Source organism: Protopterus annectens, chromosome 4.part1 (assembly GCF_019279795.1).
Source record: "Protopterus annectens isolate FY-2018-M chromosome 4.part1, PAN1.0, whole genome shotgun sequence".
Taxonomy (NCBI): Eukaryota; Metazoa; Chordata; order Ceratodontiformes; family Protopteridae; genus Protopterus; species Protopterus annectens.
Genome location: NC_056734.1, coordinates 26,100,284 through 26,123,898, shown reverse-complemented (window position 1 = coordinate 26,123,898; position 23,615 = coordinate 26,100,284).

The following is a 23,615-nucleotide window of genomic DNA, read 5'->3' as shown; positions in this document are numbered from 1 at the left end:
AGGTCAGATAACTTATTTAGGTATAATATTATCTAAAGATATTAAATCTATTATATATAATAGTTATAATACCTGTTTTCTTAATATACAAAATCTTTTTAATACCTGGAATAATATGTTTTTTACTATGGAGGAGAGACTTACAATTATTAAAATTATAATATTCCCCAAGATTTTATACTTAATACAATCAATAATACTTCCACCTACAAAAATAATTATCAAGAAACTGAATACACTAATGTTAAATTTCCTATGGGCACCTAATAGACCTAGGATTGCATTAAAGAAACATACTAATAGCTGGTCTCAAGAGGGTATTTCTTTTTCAGACTTTAATTTATATACTATCTCTTCTATTGTAAAAGTTATTACTTTATTAATTGATCAGTCATATGTTTCAAAATGGAAAGATTACTGGGAGCTAATTAGTATACACTTCATGAAAATCTCCTTAACACATAAAAATATGATTGTAAATAACTCCATGTTATGGTTACTGAACGAATTTTGTACTTCACCTATTACACCTAAACATATAGTTAGTTACCCATTAAATATTATTATTAGCTATCGTAACTTTATATTCATGCACCCTAAATATAGGGAATGGAATTTTATTATATTCCCTATAATGTATACTCAGGGTATGCTTTTGTCATCTACTTCTGAAGGAACTCATTTAGCTATAGATAATGATCTAAAGTACTGGTATCAGTTGATATCTGATAATAAAGTTAAAAATATAGATTTCTTAAAACAAGAATTTGATCTAAGAGAAACTTGCTGGTTAGAGGTTCAGACCTTTAGACAACATCTCATTAATAAAATAGATCTAATGTCTATAACAGTTAAAGAATCTATTCCAACACTGATTGATTACTTGATATTAAATTTACAACATAAAGTTTCTGATAAGGGTAAGCTTTCATACATACATAAAATTATCAGACAAGAAACTTTTTACAGTGTAGATACATACTGGAATTATTTCACTTCCATTAATGGGGACCCACCAAATCAACAAGATAAACAATATATATTGGAATCTGCCTATAGAACTACGTCTTCCATTGTCTGGAGACTTTTTACATGGAAATTTTTACATAGATCTTTTTATACACCTTTGATGATGAATAAAATAAATAATAAAGATAATCTATGTAAAAGATGTAATGTAGAAATTAATGCTGACTGGGCTCATATGTTTTATAACTGTAAAATTGAAAGAATACTGGAAGTCAATTAATGAATTTTTGCAGGCTCTTTTTACAGATAATTTCATTATTTCTAAATCTCTTATATTATTCAATACACCTGTACCTCAAAGTGTTAAAAAGGTTAAGCTTCCCTTGTTATGGTCTATTCTAGCAGTGGCTAGGAAAATAATAACCAGAAATTGGATTTCAGATACACCTCCTTCGTTAAATGAATTTAAAAATGTTATGAATATAGTGTGCCATATGGAAATAAACACTATAAGGTCAAGAACAACTAGAAAAACATCTTATTTTATTGTATGGGATAATTTACAAAACCTGTTAAAAAAATCTTAATTTCAATAGCATGGTATTTTAGTTTAATTAATTGATCTGATTGTAGTGGATGTCTTTGTAAATACTTTGGTTGTTTTGTTGAATGTTATAATCATATCTATTTTTAATTACTTGTATAAAATTGTTATGATATTTCTCTTGTATGTTAAAACAATAAACTTGTTTTGAAAAAAAAAAAGAAAACAAGTCTTCTCTTCTGTGCAAACCTTGATCCTGTCATGTAGTGCAGTCATGTTATAAATTTGCAAAATAAAAACATGTATTACAATGCATAATATAATACTTGTATTATGATAAATGGAATCTGCCTATTCTAGCTTGCTGTGTACCTGTGATAATATAGCTGGAAGACTGAAAATAAATTTTATGGGCATATTTTTTCTGTAAATTAGACTGCAAAGTTATTTCACTAATGTATCTTGTAGAAATTGCTGTACACAGCAGTTTATAGCATAATCTCATTATATGTATGTGTGTTTTGTGTGTGTGTGTGTGTGTGTGTGTGTGTGTGTGTGTGTGTGTGTGTGTGTGTGTGTGTGTGTGTGTGTGTATGTGTGTGTGTGTGTGTGTGATATATAATTATCTATCACTTACAGATTAAAATGAGAGTAAGTAACAAATTGCAACTTAGCAGTTATTTCTTTCCATTTGAGTCATAAATAAAACTGTTTTCCAACATTGAAATGTCAGACCATGAAAATCTGAGTCCCTTGTTAGCTTTATATGTAGCTAGCAGATTCTACGCCAAGCACACATCTGGCTTTGACCACTGCTAGGTGGAAATGCTCTGCTTAATTTAGGTAATTGCCATTATGCTGACAAACTATAAAGAGGTCCAGGGAGATTAATGTACATTTAATATGATGAAGGTAATGATCTAAATAATGCTTCAAAAGATCCTATGGGAGTTGCTGCCAGGACATTTGAGTGATGTTCATAACAGAGTCCTGAATATTTTAGTGCTATCTGTAAAACATCTCTTGCTTTTGTGGTTAGAGATTTTCAGTAGTTGCCAAACTGGAGTGAAACCATTTAAAAAAAAACAAATCTTATTTTGATGTCAAACAACCTTCTAAAGTTTATATTAATGTACCAGATTTTCATTGCTGCACAAGTATCTACAGACAAGATACTGATAAAAATAAAGATGTGTCCCCTTTATTTAATTAAATTTAAATTTAAATGTAATTATCAACAATGTGGCACAACAATATATTGATTTTAGTGCTGTAAGGATATCAGTTTTCTATAATTCAGAGAGACAAAAGCAACAATATCAAGGGTTTTATAATGACAAACATATTTGAATGTGTTTTCTTTGTTTCTTAAAGGAAGGAATGCAATACTTTTTTCTGACCGAAGTTAAGCATGGGAGATGTAATTATAGTAGTGATACAAGATGCCATGACCATGAGCAATATAAGAATAAAAAATAATAAGGATTACAATGATTTTATCGTAAACATTATTATTGCAAGACTAAGCAACTGTTTTATTATATTTTTTTGTAATTTAAATGTAATGTATTAATTATAGATGATAATATTACAAAAAATAAATAAATAGAAAAGACTTGCACTCTGAGCTGTCATGCAGACAAATGAGACCGTGACTGGTTCTAAACTGATGTGTGGTCAGTTACAGTGCTGCACTCTAGAAGTATGGGGCTGTAATTTGATTGGGGTCAGTAGCCAACACTGCCTTTCTCATCCTAGAGAGGGTGTATACTTCTTCTGAGTAAAAGCTTGTTCTTATGCAGAAAGTCTGAAAGCATCCACCATATGCAGAGTAACTCTGGTGCATGAACCCATTAAAGCAGTGGATGCTCTGCAGCCAAGCCACATATGGGTGCAGAAGCTATACTTGTTGCAGAGCTTGGGAATGCAAGCATGACAATGTGTTATCACACAACAGAAGAAGGACTTTAGGATGGATGAAATCTCTTACACTGCACAGGTTAGTGCATAACCCCCCCCCTCCCCCCACACACACAAATGTATTTAATATGTTGGGGTCATTTGCTCAACAAATATACATTTCTAACAGCATTCTCAATCATTCAAGTCATGCTTCTGCACAAAACAGTCATTTCAGTAAAAGCACCTGGGAAAAGAGCAACTTCATTAGAACTCATGTAGAACTTTACTTGAAATATCTCACAAAAAATATTAAAAGCTGTAGTATATGGATTGGAAATCCATGTAAAAAATCAGCCTTAATAATTTTCCTGACTGTAATGCCCCCAAGCATCTCTGTTTAGCTCAGTGTTGCTAATCCGTCTAGGATGCTCACTGATAATGCTTCAGTAGTTTCTTCTCAGTGTGTTTATCCATCACTATCTATTCTTAAACTCCCTCATAGTAGAGTATTCGCTTCCTCTGTGAGACTCACACTAGGCCATGTGCCTTAGCACTTTTTGCATTTTGGTAATTCTACACTCAGGCTGTCTTCAACAGCCTCTCTTTTAAGGGACATTCCTTTCATTTCACCAGAAGGATACCTTATAGTACCTTTACAGCAGAACAGCAATGGCTTGCCATTCTGCCATTACAGAGGGTTTTTAACTGCAGTCTCAACTGAGGTTTTCAAAACATCTCTGCCAAATGTTCATCATTTTTGTATTATCTGTTTTTCACTGTCCTCTTCACATTTCCTAACATCAGTATTACTCTACTGGTGTTGTATATAAATGATAACATCAAGCACATATCTAAAACAGATTATTTGTAGCAGTTGTATAATTTGGAACAATCAATAGCCAAATGTCTAAGATGACAGCATATATTAAGTTTGAGTTTATCTGTGAATAGTTCTCTTTGTTTTAAGGGTTTTACTGCATCACCACATTGGTGCTCTACTTCTTCAGACTATCAGTTTTAGTGTTAAGTTTATAAATGTCCTACTAAATTTTTTTCACTTGCAGTTGCATTATCTGCTTCCTTAGTTTCTTATAATTCTTCATAATTCCATGCAGTGAAACATCAGATCTTAAGATGACTACAAATCGAAAAACTCTTAACCATAGCAACTGCTGACTTTCTTTTTAATAGATACTTTATTCTGGTTTCCTCTCAGTAGATGGCACCGCAACAAACTGTCATTTGGCAGCATAGAAATTTAGTCTAGCACATGCTTCACCAAGTTATAATATTTTTCTGCAGCTTCAGTATTATTGACTACACTTTCCATTTAATTACAGGGAATTGGATTCTTAAGTGCCTGTTGCAGCCTTCTATTGCATTTTGACTCCTAGACACCACAATGTAGCAGTATTTCATTGGTTCCAAATAAAAAAAAAATATATCACAGGTAGAAAGCATTCAGCAACAGTATTCTGAGCGCTATAGCACCTTGGTCATTCTAGTATATAATTTTCTTTACAGATTATACATAGTGGCATAACAAAGCCAGGCATTTATTTTTATATTTGTAAACTAAAGTTTCTGCAATGTTTTTTAGATGCACAAAGACTGGGCTTTGGATATGCTTAGCTAACACAGCAAACTCTACATTGTTTCCAAATTCACTTGCAAATCAGTCTTTAACTTTTGTATTTGTCTCCACACATTTTGACATAGGTGCTTTTGCTCCTGCCATTTCCACATAATGCCAGGCACAGCTCCTTTCTCAAAGTCACTGGATGTCATTATAGGTTGAAATGTCACTCTAAGCTGTTTACAAACTTCTAGTAATTACTTCCAAAAGACATCATAGCATGCCTCAGTTTTTGGTAGTAAAATACCATATAATACTGGAACAATTTTATTTCAATCTGGAATTCCAAAGCTGCAGTGTACTGTATAGATTTGCTTGCATTTAGCAGTAATTACAGGAAATATTCCATCTACTAATACGCACAAAACTGTACATAACATTTTGAAATTTCTACTTGTACTAATAAATACATAATTATTTCAGTATCCTTTGTTGTGCTGTGTTTAATGGCAACAAATCCTTTTTAATGAGAAGTTTTGATTCTAACCACCTTCAATCACTAATATCATTAAATATTTCTTTTTTTTCTGCTTACCTTTATGATTGCATTGCTTCAATGCACTGCAATTGGACAACTGATTGACTTCAGTACATGATATCATAGCTAACACTTTGGACATTATACATGGGTTTTCAGTTGAAGTTTTCACATGATTTTCAATTCTGTCATCTGCATTACAGGCATTAGCTTCATCTGGATCAGTACTATGATGTTGCATAGTGTTCTTTATAAGATTTTCTCTCTCAGATGTATAGTTATGCACTTACCTTTACCCTCACACTTCTCTATGCTCTTTCTTGTATGGCACCAATACTTTCTATTATTATTAATTTTCTCTAAATGGTACTGAAAACCATCAACATTAAGAGAGCCTTTACCTTTCTCAGATGCTACAATCCTGTATAGTTTATCATTTTCATGAGGGGGATAACTCATGATATCAACATGAAGTCTAATGTTTTGCTTTTCATTGTTATGAGTTTATTACTAAACTTTGACAATTCATTATTCAGTGGAATGCACTTTCACTATGAAATAGTAAACCCTCAATTATTTAGAGTGTAAGTAGCATATAATTTTAAATGTTTGCAGAAGTCATTGTTTAAACACAACTGTCAACTTCAAATGTTATTTTAAAAAAAAGAGAAAATATAGGTAAATATTTAAATATTTCAATAATTTTAGTATTTCTAAATGACATACTCAACAGTCATGTTTTTAGTAATATGATAATTGTGTTGATTTAATGAGGGTAAGAATAACTAATGTTAAGTCTGATGAATTCTTATTTGAGCACAGTGACTTTTGTAGAGATGAAAAGGCTTACTTTTACAATAGTCTCAGTGTGATTTATTACCTTGCTGTCTGCAAGATCCCCATTTTATCAGAATTCCTTTTGGTTTATGTTTATTTTCTATGGGATTAGTGCATTTTTTAGTTTTGCCTGAAATATATCAGACCAACACACCCTATTTGTGGTGCAATATAGAAGTAGTCCTTTGATCTTCTATTTGTGTCATTAGCAGTTTTAAAGACATGTATTAGATCAAGCAGGATTGGAGCACGTATAATTATAAATGCCAGGCACAGATTTTTCCCATAGGTATATGTAGGAGACAAAGAAGACAGAAAGGGCTTATATATTCACTACAGAACTCAAGCGCCTCATTGCTGAGCATATTTTAATGAGTACCTCCTAGGAGGTTTCAGGATTAGTTAGATGTTTGGATGCATACACATTGAAAGGTGCATTCTCTTCTAGAAAAAAGATGAAGCGCTACAAGTAGAGGGGAACTGTGACCTCTTCTGACCAAAGTCGATGATGCTTTTAGTAATGACAGGTGATATATGGTGATCAAAGGAGAATTCATTATCTATGGGGATAACTAGGAGTCTAATGACAATGTCAATTTTAAGGGTGTGCTATTGATATGGAAGACATGCAAGAGTTCCTGTTTCCCAAAAGGTACAATGTTGCATTTATTGGTTTTCAGTTTTGGACAATTATTCTTGCACTTTAGGTTTTTCTGAGCTAGTCCCTTGTGGAGGATTTCAGTGTCTTCAGTGAAGTTGCTGATGGCTTTAAAGTTGCATGCATCCATTAATCTGCTCAGCCAGAGGCTGCTAATGTCAAATTTAAAAACAGAGAACTGCATGTCAAATAGAAGTGGTCCCAAGAGAGAGGCCTGAGGTACACTACTGGTAACAAGTCTCTGGGAGGAGATTCTACTCTTATCTGTAACAGAATCTTGTCAATCAATGAGTCTGGTGCCAATTTATTGAATCGCATAGAGATTTATATTGAATTTGATTAGTTTGTTGATGGTGTTAAAGTGGGGTATAGAATCAAAAGTCTTAGCTACATAAACATAAGTGGTATGCATGATGTTAGGCTTATAAATGATTTAATTGGTTCTTTCATATAATTCAGTTAAATGTAATAGGCATGATCTACCTTTCAGAAATTAAAATTCAGTTTTGTATAGCGATTGTAGGTTTCATATATCCTTGTTTATGAGGTCCATTATGACATATTCTATCACCTTTGAAATGATGCTGGTGAGGCTGACAGATTGACTCTACAGTTGAGAAGGAACATTGTGGACAATCCTATGAAGGGGAGCTAGTGCAGATATTCTTCAGTTCTTCAGTCGCCTGGTACATATCCAGTGGAAATGTTGCTGCTGAATAGTTTAAGCAGACGGCCTAATAAGATGCATTTCATACTGACCAGGAAACAGTCTAATACATTATCTGAACCACTCAGCTTGTATTTTTGGTATTTGAGAGGGCTTAGTAACTTTCCTGCTTAGTAACTTAGAGATATATTGAGTCACTGAATATGAACAACTCAAGGAATTCTCACCCAGATGCTGCTTTGAATAAAGAACTGCAATTGATGACATCTGCCTTACAGGAACTATATTTGAAGTTGGATGGCTTTAAAAATGACTTAGAAAACCTCAAATTAAATTCTCAAAAACAGACTGATACTCATAAGGAACTATTACAGCAACACCATACAAAAATAACAAATATAGAGACTTCTTTAAATGACATTGAAGGGAGACTCAAAGAGGAAGAATTCCAAAAAGAATTTCTGCTTAAACAGAATACATGGCTGCTTAACAAAATAGATGACTTAGAAAACAGGGAAAGGAAAATAACATGAGGATCTTTGGTCTGCCTGAACACACTGAATGTGAAGACATTATTTCATTCTTAACAACCTGGATTGTTGAAGTTTTAGACTTGAAAGAGGGACTTTAATTTGGAATTGAAAGGGTGCACAGAACACAGAAGAAACCTGCTTCGAACTCAGAAAATACTCCACCTAGATCCATAGTTATACATTTTCTTTCATTTCTAGACAAGGAACTAATATTAAAATCTGCTTGGAGAAAATCACCCTTAAAATACAATCAAAGCCTGATAAGGTTTGACAATGATTATTCTTTCAGAATACTAGAACGAAGGAAAAAAGTCTGGCCAATAATAAATCTGTTGAAACAAAACAACATTAAAGTACAGCTGGCCTTTCCAGCCAAGATAAAATACTTTTTGCAAATGAGATGAGAACCTTTAATGACTTAGAAGAAGGTACTATATTCATCAAGAACAACAACATAGTGTCTATCCCAGAAGTAATGGAATGGATGGCCCCACTCTTAAAAGAATAAAAGAAACAAATCCTTGGACTGATGCTAGAAAGTAGAAACAAAAAACTGATTCCAAGATAGCTGTCCTAAAAAAATAACTCTTACAACTACATGTCTCAAAATATCAACTGATATGGTACATCACTTGCTATCTGTTCTTATTTAAAAAAAGAAGGGTTTCTTAAACAACTGAGAAACAGTAATGATGTATTCAGAATATTCAAAGTATCCAATAATTCTTCACAAACAAAGGTAGGTCAAGATGGGTTACTATTTACATTATATATAAGCCAAACAAAGCGACATATAATACAAACATAAAAGTTTATGTTCCCCTACTTGAACTCAGTGAATACTTATCTTGTTCATTTTTCATTGATTTTACTTATAATAATTTAAGTAATTAATTTACTAATTCAACAAGGTACAATTTATCAGAGTTCAGACTCAAATGTAACAAAAATTAACATCATATATAATACCAGTAACAGTAGAGTGTTTTGAAAAAAAATTCTGTCATGGAGACTAATGCCTTCTTTTGTTAAAGTATGATTTAGAAATGTCATGTATATCCTGGTTAAATAATAGTAGCAAGCTCTTAGTGCAATTGTCATGATTATTCTGTCTAAATATAGTTAATATCGATTATGGCAGGTATCACAGCTATGAGTGCTGTTTGATCAATCCTGATATGATATGCGTGAATGCAGCTATGTCTGGCAGCTAGTACAAATGTGATTATTTTGTCTAAACAAAGTTAATATCAATTATGGCAAGTATCATAGCTTTGAGTGATGTTTGATTAATCCTGATATGGTGTGCATGGATGTAGCCTTGTCTGGCAGCTAGTATAAATGTCATTATTATTCTGTTTAAACATAATTAATATCAATCATGGCAGGTATCATAGCTTTGAGTGCTGTATGATTAAGCCTGACATGGTATATGTGGATGAAGCTGTGTCTGGCAGCTGTTGTATGTTGCCATTTTCATCTGTAGGAAGCTATGGGTTACGGCTTGTAATCCAGGTTTACTGATGCTTGTGAATTAAGAAGATACATTTGGTGTTTTAGCCTGGATCCAGGGGAAGGGGTGGATAGAACTGTGATATGGGATATTTTGGCAGAGAATGGTTTGTTTGTACATCTGCTGAGTGAGAGGTGGAAGACCTGGAGGAGTGTGTTGTCTCTTGTGGCAGCTTATTGGGAGGTTTTTTTTTTTTTTTTTTTTTTTTTTTTTTGATCTGTTTGCTTTCTGTTTTTTTCCTGGCTGCTGCCTCACTGAAAGGGAAGGAATTTAGGCTTGAAGTTTCAGTGAAGTGAAGCTTTGCTTCAGGTGCATTGCGAGCCTCTGTTATGTAGTACACAGACACACTAACAGAAACAGATGCTCCCAGGATGCTATGGCAATGGAGACAGAGTGACGATAATGCTTAATGGCTCTGAGGAATCTCCGAGCTGATTCTCAGCAATAACATTTTTGGTTTTACAAAATATATATATAATAAAAAGGGCTGATTTAAACCACATGTACACATATTGATGATCTCCCAACACTTTGTTTAGCTCATTACGTTGATTCTTGATTGAAAATAAATAAATAAATAAATAAAATAAAATAAGTGCAATTTTATATTTAAAATGTATTTTGGTCCAAACACATTAAGGACTTACATAAGAGTGGAAGTTTGAGTTATTGTGAAAGGCTAAGAGCACTTGATCTTGTGCAGTACCCTTTGCAATGGTCTGGAAGGTGAGCTTTCTCGGACATGTTGGGCATATGGGGGTAGCTGATTCTAGGGGTGTTTCAGTCACTGGCAAGTGCTGGAGAGTCATCTGATTTCCTTCATGGAAATATCTGTGTTAATGGAGGGTGTATTGAGTGTTTCAGTGGCAGAGTGGCCACTGCATGGAATAGGCTGGTAAAATGGAACAGGACAAATATTGATCTGGATATTTTAAGAACAGCCTGGAAACACACATGAATTAGTGAATGGTAATCTGGCAAAACTGGATGGGCATTATTGCTCATGCTTGAAGTACTGATATCTGTGTATGTAAGGATGGAAATATACTTTTAACACATAAGAAACTAGAAGGGTCTCATAATTTAAAATATATGGACTGTAAAACATGCTTGGAAGGAGCTAATAATAAGAATAAACATTACAGTTTGTGATCAAATAACTAAGCAACATCCAAAAAAAATACACACAATAGTCATGTAATGTATGATTTTAGTAAACCTAGACATAAACTATATAATTGTCATATAAGATGAAGCAGTCTGCTGAATTTACATATTAAAGACAGGATTTAATAACATGGGCTTGTGTATAATACTACTGTCTTAACTTGTTATAAATGAGATACACTACACTGAACATCAAGGGGAAGCATGATGATTTTCTTATATAAGTAAATATGCATAACAAGTCATGTAATTGCTTTAACTTGAATTGTAACCCATCTTGACCATATATAATACTTAAGTGGTTATCAAGATAACTAATGTTTTATACATGACATCAAACTGACAAAGTTGTTCAAGAGAAGGAATAGAAGCCTGAACTTGAAATGTCACAGAATGTAACAATCATATTCTGAACAAATAGTATTAAATTGACAATAGACAGTTTAATAACAAGGGCTTGAGTATAATAACACTACTGTTTTAACTTGTCATAAATGACATACACTATATTGAACATCAAGGGGAAGCATGATGATTTTCTCATATAAGTAAATGTGCATAACAAGTTATATAATTGCTTTAACTTGAATTGTGGTTTTGTAACACATCTTGACCATACATAATACTTAAACTGTTACCAAGCTAACTAATGTTTTATACATTAAATCAAACTGACAAAGTTGCTCAAAGGAAACAACAGAAGCCTGAACTAGGAATGTCACAGAATGTAACAATCACATTCTGAACAAATAGTATTAAATTGACAATAATCATTCAGTTTAACCTTTGCTGATTATACAAAATAGAATGTTGCCATTTAAATCTAAAAAGTTTCAGTATATACCATAAAATGGCAATTTATGAATATGGAAATGGAACTTGTACTCATTAATCACAATAAGTGAATGTGTTGCTTTTGACCTATAATTTCACTAATTTTATAATAAGAAATTACAGATTTAAAAAATAATTATGTGTAGGAAATGGGGGGAAGAGGGATGCACTGATGATTAAAATGCACTAACTTTCATCAATGTTTACATAAAACAAACTTGATGCTTTAAGTAAGTTAGCAACAAACAAAGTGATTACTTAAATGCTAGGAAACAATGAAATATAGCTTTTGATATATCCAGTAAAATACACTGTATTATAAACATTAGGTATAAATATTATTATCATCTATTTATATTAAGTAATACATTTTGAAACTCTTCATCAATAAAGGTGAATATGTTAAATAACTGTGTGCTATAATCTTTTACTGAGGTTTTATATATGATACATCCTACTTTACTATGATTTAATTGCTTGTCATCTATCTTTCATGTAAATATTAATTGCTTATACAATAAGTAAACATTTATATTGTATTAGAATTCTATCTAATCAACAATAGTACTACATATGTTCAAAATAATATAAATATTGCGTATTCCTATTACAAATACTCTCCATATGATAATTCAATTTATGGAGCTCAGATGTTCTGGATTTGTCAAGGTATGGGTGATAATCTGATGGATTTAGGTTTATCCATCAGATTAGGAATGTTTTCCATTCCATGGCTAGTGCAGATCTTAGTTTTGTTAACATTTATTAATTTAAATTTATTTCACAAAAACATTTTTAGTATGCCTGACCAAAACATTGCTTTATTGGTAAACCGTCAAAATATAAAACTGATAATTTCCTTTAAAAGCTCAAACATATACTTTATAGTTATCAGAGGAAAATGTTTAATAGTCACAATAAAACAAAAAAATGCATAGTCTAAATAACCTAAGATGGATTTTACTTTATTATCTTTAAATACCAAATGGCTTAAACAATCCTAGCAAGAAATCAAATCTACTGAAATACTTATAACTGAACAAAGCACAAATTGTCTTCCTTTAAGAAACTTGTTTCAAAACAAATGACAATTACAAATGGAATTCTAAGGAATATATGATATTAGCACAATCCACATATAAGAAAAAGACAAAAAGGGTAACAATTTTATGGAAAACAAATGTGATTAACCCAGAAATCATTTTAAGTATGAGGATAAAGAAGGCCTTATGGCATTAGTAATAGTTAAATATAATAACAGAATATGGACCCTAGACAGTCTATACTGGTTCCAAGGCATTGGGTCAGGAACTATTAAAAAACACTTGGATTTAATTTCCAATAATTATAAAGGTAACTTAATATTAGGAGGAGATTTTAACTATATTTGACATTTCTGAAACTACAAATAAAAAAACACTGCATACATCTGCTGTATCAAAAGCTTAAAACAAGTGGGTAGAATCCTTTCATTTTGTAGGTACTTTCAAATTTAAAAAAGATAAATCTTTGTTGTTTTCACATTAAGATCACAGATTTGGTTCACAAACTAGAACAGATAAAATATTTGCTACCCATGATTTACACTCTAAAATCATTAATTTCTCAATCACTCCCTGCCCCTTTTCAGACCACAATTAATTGATACTAAAATTTCAAAATGGGTTTAAACCATTAATCTTTAACTCCAGAATTCCAGCATATATAACTAAAATTAAAGCGTTCAAACCTTGGTTATTATCTGAATTACAGTTCTTCTTAGACATTAATTATATCACAGCGATAAATAAAATAACGATATGGGACTCATTAAAAGCTTACATATATGGTAAAACCCTAACTTGGTATAAAAAAAAAATCAGAGAATGAGATTCTGAATTATTAGATCTACAATCCAAATTTTTGTCAGTAAAAGCTAAAAAAATCAAAATAATTTGGAGATGAAAAGAAAGTAGAAGTATTAAACAATACATGCAATGAAATTCTAACACATAAAACTAGTTTATCTTTACAAAAACTAAAAATTAATACTTTGGCCACTTCTTCCAAATATCTACATCATTTATTCACAAGAATCAAAATACAATCAAAAGATAATAACATTAAAATTATCTTCCATGAAAAAAGGGGTAAATGTCTAGGATATAGGTGACTTTCTTGATGCCTATAGAAATCACTATATAGAATATTTCCAAAAAGAAAATATACATATCAATCAAATCTAGATGAAAAAAATTTCTAATATAAAAAAAAAACAGAAAAATTAAAACTAGATCTGCAAGTACCGATATCCTACAAAGAAATTACACATACAATAAAAGAGGGTAAAAATAATAAATCTCCAGGTATAGATGGCATAATTATGGAAATATATAAAATGTTTTCTTTAAAGATACTATCCCTCTTCCATAAATCTCTATAAGAAATTCAGTCATAAACTTTAATACCACTCTCTTGGAGATATTCCTTAATCACACCAATAGTAAAGGAAAACTAATCCCCAAACCTCTGTACCTTATATAGACCTATATCATTATTAAATAATGACTATAAGATATTTATGACAATGTTAACTAACAGAATGAAAATACCACTATCCAAAATAATAAATAGTTTTCAAACTGGATTTTTATATCATAGACACACACATGACAATATTAAAAGGATAATTTCTCTTATAGATTATGTTAATAAAGAAAATAAAAGAACATTCATAATTGGCTTAGATATAGAGAAAATCTTGCATCCCCTAAATTGGGACTATTTATTCAAAATCCTGGTGTTATTTGAATTTCCTCTTTCCATTGTTCATCTACTAAAGAATATATATATACAACTAATTTAGCGTATGTTAAGCTAGGTCCTTTCACCTCTGAATCAATACATATACCAAAGGGTACTAAACAAGGATGTCCCATGTCACCAATTCTATTTGCTTTGGCTATTGAAATATTGGCAGATTCAATACATAGCAATACAACAATCAAAGGAGTAGATGATTACGAACAATACAGTTCTAAAGTAATGCTCTTTGCTGATGACATATTATTAACATTATCCAATACAAAAGAGACATTAAAAGAATTAGATATTTTAATTGACATGTTTTACAGGACTTCAGGACTCTATTTCAATAAATCAAAATCAAAATTTTTATTTTTATATATATAAAAAAAAAGAATTGCAGATGAAGCGGAATCACATTATAAGGATACAAGAATCTACCTTAAAATATCTAGGAATTGAGTTATGCAAGGATACTAATGAATTAGTCTGAAAAAAACTACAATATCATCAAAACAAATAAAAGCTCTGTGGAAAAGTGGAACAAAATAATATTAACATTTGAAGATAGACTACAGTTAATAAAAATGGTTTTACTACCCAAGATTCTATATATATAACTTTGGCAATACAACTGCTACCAGAAAGGAATATACTCAAAGAAATAAACTCATGCCTAAAAAATGTATATGATTTCCCAAAAGAAACAGAATAGCTTTAATACATCATATCAGACCATGGAAACAGGGAGGATTAAACTTTCCTGATATAGAAACATATATGAAAGCATCAATATCTAAAAACAATCTCAGATTGGATAAGTCCAAATTATTCTGCAAACTGGAAATAATTACTAACTGTAATATCAATAAATGAATGTGATTTACAAACAAAAATTCAAATAACAGATAAAAACAATTTGGCATGGCACATATTATGTATTAGTATGCAATATAACATAACTAAGCCCACTAAAACTCTTATGATTAATTATTACATTGACTCAGAAAAATTATTAATGCAAATATAGATTTAAAAATCTGATCTCATCTTTTAACACCATTCATAGTTAAAAAGAGCTATCCACATAAACTATACAGAGAAATAATTAATTCCTGAGAATAGAAAGGATTTGTTTGTTGGTTTCAATGCATCAAAGAACTAAAAATTCTGGATATGCAAACAATAGAAACAACGTACAAAATTCCACAAGATTGGCTAACTATGCAAAGGATTCTGACATATTCACAAGATTTATGCAGAATAATTAGTAATTCTTCATTTAAAGAAGTACATAAACTTATGAAATACCTACATGAAATCATACATAATGATTATGACATGGGGAATAGTAGTTTGAAATTTTACAAGATATTGATAAATTATAAAACAACACCCAAATCCTCATACTGGAATTTTATAACAAAAAGACACTCATTACAGGTAACTGAAGAAATTTAATCAAATATTTTATTATCAATAAAACATACATCCTTTACACAATACTGGAAAGTTTTTAATTGGAAATGCTTGCACAGAGCATTATAAACTCCAGATAGAATTATTAAAATTAATTCTTCCACAAAGGGAATATGTTGGAGGTGTGAGCAAATGCATAAAGCAGATTTAAATCACATTTTTTGACTGTGTTAAAATTAAGCCATTTTGGAATGTTATTAAAAACTCTTTACAAGCTTTATTTAATGGATTATTTAACTTATCTAAAGCTCTAGTATTATTAAATGTATATGAAGATCCTCATTTGAATGAAATAGCCAGGGAATTTTTATGGATAGGCCTGTATAGGCCCTAGGGCTGATAGCCTAGTACCAACCTATGAACCTATGAGACAAATAGGTTCATAGGTAGGTTCATAGGTAGGTACTAGGTTATCGGCCCAAGGGCCTACGCAAGCCTAGCCAACAAGATTCCCTGGCTTACGACACCCAAGAAAGTTATTTTCCTGTGCCACTGTCAAGCAGAGACACAGAAGTGATCCCCGGGGTGTATTTCCTTTTTCCCCTCCACTCACAAAGATTTTTTTTGAAGAGTGCTAATGAAGAACTTTGCTTGACATAGATGGGTAGCCTGTTCCAGAGTATGGGAAGTCTCTGGGACAGGAATCTATTCCTCCAGCATGTCCTGTTTATTGTGGTGACAAGGTTTAGGTCCCTAGAGTGTGTAGCTTGGAGGGATTGGGATTTCTTTAGGTGTAGCATGTCCAACAGCTCTGGGTTTGACATAGCTTTATATGTTAGGCAGAGAGCACCTCGGAGTAGGCGATATGCTACGGAGTAAAGCTGGAGTTTTTTGAGGTGGTCAGTGTAGGGCATTTGTTTGAGGCCAGTAATCCTCTTTTTGAGGTACTTCTGTGGCCTTTCCAGCTACTGAAGATGTCTTGTGAGGTGCATTCCAAAAGGGGCATTGTACTCTATAATGGGTCTAATGAGTGTTGAGTAGAGGGGAACAATGACCTGTTTTTTCCTAGATGAGAACCCTTTTACGATGAGTTGTGCCATGTAGAAGGACTTCCTGACTACTATGGTGATGTGACTATCAAAGGAGAGACTACTGTCCACCTGGGTCCCAAGGTCTCTTATCACGCATTCAGTGTTAAGTAGATTGCTGCTTATGTGGTAGTTCATGGGTACAGAGTTTTTACCAAAGGGGATGGCACTGCTCTGTTTGGCATTCAGCTTGAGGCCATGTCTCTGGCACCAGGCATCTGTCTCAGTGAGGCCCTTCTGTAGGATGTCCACATCATTTGGGGACTTGACTATGGCTCCTAGTTTGCAGTCATCTGCGAACTTAATTAGCCAGAGGTCTTCTGTGTTAGCCTGTACTTCAGAGAAGTAGATACCAAACAGGAGAGGTCCCAGGACGGAACCCTGTGATACTCCACTCATCACTGCTTTGTGGTCAGATTTGGAATCTGCAACTTTTACAGTGTGGGTTCTGTCAGTGAGCCAGTTGGAAACCCATCTTGTGATGTAGGGATTTATACCTAGTTTAGTGAGTTTAGCTATAATTCCAGAATGGGGGATGGTGTCAAAAGCCTTGGTGAGGTCAAGATAGGCTGTGTGAACTACCTTACCCTCATCTACAGCTTTGTTGACTGCCTCAAAGAAGTCAATTAGATTCAGGAGGCATGATCTGCCTTTCACAAACCCGAACTGGGTGGGATCCAGAGTTTGTAGGTTACCAATGTCTTTGTTTATGAGTTCCATGATGATACATTCCATGGCCTTGCAGACCAGGCTTGTCAGGCTAATAGGTCGATAGTTCCCGGGATCAGTGGTGGCTCCCCCATTGTGGAGTGGGATAACTGTTGCCGTGCACCATTCAGTGGGCAAAAAGCCTGATGTGAGGCTATTATTGAACATGGTGCTTAAGTGGGGAGCCAGTTAGTTCTAAAGTTCATGTAAAATGCAGCCTGGGATGTTGTCTGGTCCCATGGATGCTGTGTTTTTGGCTTTAGAGAGTGCAGCTTTTACCTGCATAGTTGTGATTACAGGGACTCTACATTCTTCCCGTATAGATATGGGTCCTTTAGGGGGTGAGAGGGGGGTAAAGTTAACACTGAACCTATCTGCCAGGATGTTGGCAATATCAGTTGGTTCTGTCATTTTCTTGTCTTTGTGCTGCAACTCAGAGCAGATCTGGGTGTTGCCATTGAGATTCTTGACATAGCTATAGAATGCTTTGTAGTTGTCCTTGGAATTAGTGGCAATTTTGTTTTCATAGCTAGCTTTGGAGGATCTTATAAGGGATCTCAGCTTCTTACTGAGGCTGTCCAGGGAGCTCCTCCACTCATGGGATTTTACTCTCTTTTGCAACAGTTTCTTCCATCTGTTGCACAGTTTGTTTATGGCAGGGCACCACCAGATTGGCTTCCTTTTTTTGGAGGATAGCATCTTGGTTCTGTTTGGGATAGCACGATCTATGCACTCGTGTAAGTGCTTATAGAGTGCATTTGTGTATGATTCAGCAGTTGTAACTGTATTGTCTATCTGCATGGGTGTCATGAAGTTCACCACTTCTGTCTTAAGAAACATGAAGTCAACTTTGGAGAAATTTTTTACTGTGGTTTCCTTAATGGGGGGAGATGGGATGTGGATATCAAGGGTGATTAGCTTATGGTCGGATTGGACCAACGAGGAGTTGACTTCAGGTGTGGAACACCTGTCACTCATTTTGGTAATGACTAGGTCTAGGATATTGTTGCCCCTGGTGGGGGTGTGGATAGGTTAATCCAGTGCATTGGAGTTTATGAATTCCAGAAAGCATTGAGCTAAGGAGTTGGCACATGTGTAGTTTTTCCAGTTAATGGTGGGGTAGTTGAAGTCACCCATTATTAGGGTGTTTGGTTGAACCCTAATATTTTCCAGCACATCAAGAAAAGAGGAGTGGGAATCCTGGGGCATGGTGGGGGATCTGTAGCAAGCTACAATTTGGATTGCAGTTTTGCCCAGAGTTAGTTGCACTTGGATAACCTCGGATGCATTATGCTGAGCAACTAACCTGGAGGTGTGGATATCCTTAATGAACATGGGCACACCTCCACATTTGGTGTTTTGGTCCAGGTTACATGGCCGAAACGTGTGGTATGAGGGATTCACTTCATAACATTGAAATATCAAAATACTGAAACTCAAAACACTGAAACCAAAATACTGAAAGCTCAAAATACTGAATACTCAAAATACTGAAACTCAAAATACTGAAAACACATGTTATGCGTAAACTCAGCTTAAACAACATAAATCATAACAATTTCTACCAATATGCAGGGCAAGCCCTCTGCACCCCCATGTGGCTCCACACCCCTGCTAATTAAATATATCAACTCCAAGATTGCACATAGTGTAGTTAAGTGCAATCTTGGAGTAGATATATATAATTAGCAGGGGTGGGGGCGCAGTCCCCATGGTGCAGGGGCTTGCCCCTATATATTTGGTAGAAATTGCTATGATTTATGTTGTTTAAGCTGAGTTTACGCATAATATGTGTTTTCAGTATTTTGAGTTTCAGTATTTTGAGTATTCAGTATTTTGAGCTTTCAGTATTTTGGTCTTCAGTATTATGAAGTTTTGTCATTTTCAGTATTATGAAGTTTCAGTGTTATGAAGTGAATCCGGTATGAGTTATAGCTGGTAGTGCAGGGGTGCTCTCTGGAGCCTTGAACCAGGTCTCAGTCACTGCACAGATATCAATGCTCTCCATTTTAAGGAGTGCCTCAAGTGAGTGCATTTTGAGATTTGGACTTCTAGCATTGAGTAGCATTACCCTCAGTTTTTGCTTACCTGTTCCTGTTATGGTGGTGAATTTGTTATTTGAACCTTACCTAAAAAAGGCACTATAGGGCCAGCAAGAGCCTTAGCCAGTATCCAGAATCCCAGGGGCGACAGATACTGGATCCCCTTAGAATGACACCAGTAGCTTAGCCAATTGTGGAAGTCAATCATTTTGTCCTTGTACTGCAGTATCATTCTGGGTGATGGCAGAATGCTACTCAGGGCTAGGGTCATACCTGCTTGGGCTACAAGATCGGAGAGCTCTTCCATGTCTCTTTTCATGTAGTCCAGGGAGGTATGTCTCAGGTCATTTACACAAACATGGACAATGACAGAGTCATATTTGTACTTGATGTGGAGTGACCTGAGTGTGTGGGTTATGTGGCGGATCCTGGCACTCGACAAGCAGCTGACAGTAACCTTCTCCTTGTTTAGCCTGGTGAGTGGGACATCAGTGTGCCTGACTATAGAGTCACCTATGACTAGTGTGTTGGGTACGTTGCTTTGCCTTATTGGCTGTGGTTGAGTGGCACACTGAGTCTGTGGGCTATGTGTCATTTGGGTTGTATTGGTGGATGGAGGTTGCTTGTGTTTCTGCTTTGGAAGTCTCTGTTGCTTAGACAGATTATTATTGAGAGCCTCCATGAATGTTTTTGTGTTACTATGTGTGGATTTTGGTGGTGTAGATTTAGTGAGACTATGTGATGAGTGTGGTGTGGTGCAAATGTTTACCTTCCCCTCATGACTGTCAAGTTCAGTCTTGGTTGGAATGAGCTTTATCTCCAGTTTGTCTAGATAATGCATCTCTCACAGGTTGTAGTGTCGGATGGTAGGAGGAGAGGGTTGTCTGTGCACATGAGGCAATGTCTACATTGCCTCAAGATGCCCAGATTCATCAGATAGACAGGAGAAAACACTGGGAGTTGCCCTTTGGACATGCCTGAATAAAAAACTATTTTCCTCTAGATAAATGAGGAAAGTGAGTACAAGAGCTTTTTCTCTAAGCAAGTGTGAAAAGTAAGTACCAAAACTGTTTTCCTCTAGGTAATGTGGAAGATTGAGTGCTGTACTAATTAGTAGTGCTTACAAGTTCTGAACAAGTGCTGAGCATGAACAAGCAAATTCAAGTGCTGAAACTAAGAATCTGTATCTGCACTAGACGAGTTTCAGGACAGAAACAAGTGCAAATGTAGGCTTTCAAATCAGAAAGTTGAGAGAGATGGAAGAGATTGCCCAAACGGCCAATAACTACAATTTCTGGGCCAGAACCACTCCTTATGTGGTAGACAGGTTACCTAGTGCTTACCACTCCCACTGATAAGCTAGAAGGCTTCCCTACAACAGAGAAAGGCTTGGGAGGCTCAGAAGCTTACATACAGTCCTGGATACAGCAAATCTGTATTTGGAACACTAGTTACAGGAAAGTTAGGAAACAGGCATATTTTTTTACAGAAAAGTAGCAAAAACAGTAGTAAAAACAATTCACATGCAGTGCAAGCTTGCACACTTGAGTATGTAGCAATATTAGACCAGACACAGTTTAAAAAATGCAATTAAATTAAAAAGGACTAAAATCAAGTGCAGAGAGAGTTTATTAGGTAGAATGTGGTAAAGAGATGGGACTGGGGGAGTGTCCCATATCAAATCTGCAGTGGGGCAGGCAACTGCAAAAGCCACCATATTTAAACTACAAACTACAATCTACAAACTACAAACTATAAACCACAAATAGGGAGGGTATGTGGGACAAAACAGTTTCAACAGAGATCTAAGCAACAACTAACAGTACAAACTCTAAAAAACAAAAATATATACTCAGCTCTGTATATTTGCAGATCAGTCTCTCAGAACAGTGAAACAACAGTTTCAACAGAGATCTAAGCTACAATTAACAAACTCTATAACCAAAAAAATATACTCTGCTCTTTATATTTGCAGATAGTCTGGAAGGCAGTCTCTCAGAACACAGGTTCCAGCAATTAAAGGTAGGCTGTTACCAACAGGTCAAATTAAGTGATTCTTGAGTTAGATAATACACAAGCTGTAAAAAACAGTTATACCAACTGAAGACATGGCAGAAAATGGGGGGTGGGGGGCAGTTTCAACAGCGATCTAAGCAACAACTAATAGTACAAACTCTAAAGACCAAAAAAATATACTCAGCTCTGTATATTTGCAGATCAGTCTCTCAGAACAGTGAGACAACAGTTTCAACAGAGATCTAAGCAACAATTAACAAACTCTATAACCAGAAAAAATTACTCAGCTCTGTATATTTCAAGATAGTCTGGAAGGCAGTCTCTTAGAACACAGGTTCCAGCAGTTAAATGCAGGCTGTTTATCTAGTATGGTCAATACTTGCAATCCCAAGGAAGTATATAACAAGAAGATGGAATACAAACACAATACAGACTTTGGAAGACTTCTACAGCGTACTGAAGACCACAGCATTGTTGGAAATTAAAATTAAAGAATTAACCATTCACTCTAATCCAGTTATTAATAATCCATGGACAAAAGTCTTATCATTGATTGACACTTTACAATAACTGAACAGATACACTCTGATAACTGGATTGTTATACATATAAAGTAATTTTATATAGTGAGCTCTGTTATACTGTCAGGCTGATGTAAATAGTGTACATAGTTATTTAAGATGTTATATACAAATACTATGGAATTTATTCAACTGTATTTGAAAAATAAAATATTTTTTGAGATAAAAAAAAATCCATCTGTGGGATTTGTTTCAAAAGCTACCATTGTATTTGTGGCAAATAGGAGTCTGGACAGGAGACCAATCCGTGGGTGTATGCAGTGATATTTGCCATAAGGTCATTAATGGGTGTGGCACTGCTGAATTACCTGACGTCTTCATTGTTCAGATGGCCTGGTTGGATCTTGACCTGAACTTGGATCATATGATGAATAACACAGCATGGTGATGTGATCTGAGCAGTGAAATATGCCAATGTCTGAGGAGCAGACAAAGACTGTGTTTGTGATAGAAATATCAAGTATGTTGGTGCTCCTTATGGAGGAGAGAACTATATGATCAAGAGAGTTTGAGGAGTTTGCAATGATAAGGTCAAGGAGACATAATGAATGCTTATTTAAAGAGGCAGTGATTTGCTAAATTATGTATGGGTAGTAAAGTGTCCTAAAAAGATTGTATTTAGGGATTCTAATTAATTAAGTTGTGTTTTGCGACTTGCTGGTGTGATGGATGGGGTTCAGGAGTTTTATAGTTTACCAAGATGTGGTTTGGATAATGATATTAGGAAATTAAATAGTACAAGCCCATTATCCTGGATGATTAGTCTAGATGTCATGGTCTTTCAGATAAAGACAAGTACAACACCAGCGCCACTGGAGTTGTCTTGCATGGTGTGTCTACAGTGTTAGTATGAGTTCTAATTTTTGGTGTGTGTATGTGTGCGCACGAGTGCGTGTGGTGTGTGTGTGTGTGTGTGTGTGTGATTTTCCTTAAGGTGTAATAAGTATTTGTGCCTCTCAAATATGGACTTGCTCAGTGGTAAAAAAAATGGCTGTCAGTGCCCATGTGTACTTTGCTTCAGTGTGCCTAGCACTTGAAGCTGGCCAACAGTTGTGGTAGAGACAGACTGAGAATTCATGCTTCATCTAGAGATGTTAGAGGGTTACATTATCTTTCTTTCTGGAATTTATTGACATGTGGTATATCTTGAAGAGAGGAGGGAGCTGTGTGATACTTAAAGAGAGAGTGAAGCAGAGCAACAGTACTCACAGCACAGAAGCCAAACCTTTGTGTATCAGA